Source organism: Schistocerca nitens, chromosome 5, assembly GCF_023898315.1.
Source record: "Schistocerca nitens isolate TAMUIC-IGC-003100 chromosome 5, iqSchNite1.1, whole genome shotgun sequence".
NCBI lineage: Eukaryota > Metazoa > Arthropoda > Insecta > Orthoptera > Acrididae > Schistocerca > Schistocerca nitens.
This window is the reverse complement of record NC_064618.1, coordinates 556,705,682-556,707,876: the sequence shown is the minus strand read 5'-3', so window position 1 is coordinate 556,707,876 and position 2,195 is coordinate 556,705,682. Positions and strand designations below refer to the sequence as shown.

Sequence of the window (2,195 nt, the reverse complement as noted above, 5' to 3'; positions counted from 1 at the left end):
CTAAGTTCTAGGGGACTGATGACCACAGAAGTTAAGTCCCATAGTGCTCAGAGCCATTTGAACCATTTGGTCTTAAAATCGGCCTCTCTGAGTCTGTTGTGTATTGTTTGATCACTGACATTGCAACCAGTTACTGCCCTTAGATCATTTTGTAAGTCCTGGGCAGTCAAAGAGTATAGAGATGGACTCATTACTTACACTCGATAGATGGCAGAGTGAGGCATTGCTCATTCATTTCACTCTTAGGCATGGAATGATACATGTGAATGCCACCAATAAGCCATGGCTTTTAAAAGTACTTTGGAGGATTGTTCTCATTATTAAAACACATCAGAAGACTAAGAGCATCAGTATATATTTTATCACGAACTATGTATATGTTACACTCCATCAAATTCTTATCCCTCTATTTTGAGCAGTTTATTATATGTTGCCAACGGCCTTGCCGCAGTGGCAACACTGGTTCCCATCAGATCACCAAAGTTAAGTGCTGTCGAGCTTGGCTAGCACTTGGATGAGTGACCATCTGGTCTGCCAAGTGCTGTTGGCAAGTGGGCTGCACTCAGCCCTTGTGAAGTAAACTGAGGACCTACTTGATTGAGAAGTAGCAGCTCCAGTCTCGTAAACTGACATACGGTCAGGAGAGCGGTGTGCAGACCACATGCCTTTCCATATCCACATCCAGTGACATCTGTGAGCTGACGACGACACGGCGGCCGGTCGGTGCCGTTGGGCCTTCCAAGGCCTGTTCGGATGGAGTTTAGTTTAGTTTATTATATGGTGTGCTGCATAAATTGTGTTTTCAAATGCTCCTGTTAAAGTGTTTCAGTCACTAGGCTTCCTTTCTGGAAAAGAGAATGAAAACTATCATGAAATTCATATAGCAGCATGATTGGAGGAAAATGACTCTTCAAAAGAGAGGGAGACAGTCAACTGTGATTTGAATGCAGGTCTCACTGCTCCAGTTACCAATGGAATTGCTCCACAAGTATGCCCCTGTAATGGGTTGAAATTACTCTCTCTTCAATTTCTCAGAAACTGTTAAATTGCTGGCCTAATACTTAGAAATAAATTCTATTGAGGCTACTTCATTCAAATCAAACTCCAAGCCATCAACTTTAACCCCTTTTTCTTTCTTTTTATTAAAGAAATTGATTGACTTAGTGCCATCATAGTTGTTGCTTTAGAGTGGGCACTGATTAGTAGGTGAAAGCTCTTCAAAATTGGTGGATTGCATGGTCTAGTCCAGGCATGAAACATTGGCTTACCAAACAATGGTAGCTTTGTGTGTCCCATGGCTCACCAATGAGCAGGCACAGTTATTTGTGCACTGTTCTCTTGCATACCTGGGCCTACACTTGACACCATATGATTTACAAACTTTTCACATTGTAGTGAATGTGACCATAATGAACACATCTCTAAAAAGACCATTGTCATGACCTTTTTGGAGAACAATTCTTATTTGTTGAAGAAAAAGATTGTTGCAATCCTTAGTGTGTTATAAGATGCTAACCACAATGAATAAGTACAATATTCAGTGTCACTAAGTATCCCTTCATTTTGCGCAGTTGATTAGGTGGACAGTGATCAAGAAATCAATTACAAAGTACAGCAACATGTAATTTTAAGGCAGAAAAAAAGTCATAGGGTCCTTCTCCATGTTCTTCATATGCATCAATTTCAATTATACAAGTTTCATGCAATTGATTTTAAATAGCTGATGAAGAGGAATATTTAAATGACACGCTATTACTTACAAGCTAGAAGGTGTACAAATAATTGCGGCAAGCAGCGTGCCGTTTTCGATGGGGGCTCTTTTCAAGTCCTGTTCGCTGGACATCATAGAGTACTTAACATCAGGAGAGGTAAAGATTTTGAAGGAATTGGTATCTCAAAGCAAACAGTTTCTTGTCAGATCCAAGATATGGGTGTGGATCTGGAAAACCAAACGAAGGACAAAGGTCAGGCATTCGTTGGTTATTTGTTAGCAATTGATGAAACCATCATTGTAACAGACTACGTGCAGCTTGCAATATTAGTGCAAGGGTGTTGTCCTGAAACTACAAGTTTTTGAGGAATTATTAGATATTATACCTATGGATTATAAAGTCACAGTTGATATTTGAGGTGGTTTGCGAATCCGTTAAAAACATATGTTTGCCATGGGACAGGCTCTGTTTGTGGCAACAGAT

General features: G+C 40.2%; 1 pseudogene; it reads left to right on the top strand.

Moving 5' to 3' along the window:
- Window positions 1-432: 432 nt before the first annotated feature.
- LOC126261199 (5S ribosomal RNA) lies at window positions 433-550 on the top strand (annotated as a pseudogene).
- Window positions 551-2,195: the final 1,645 nt, after the last annotated feature.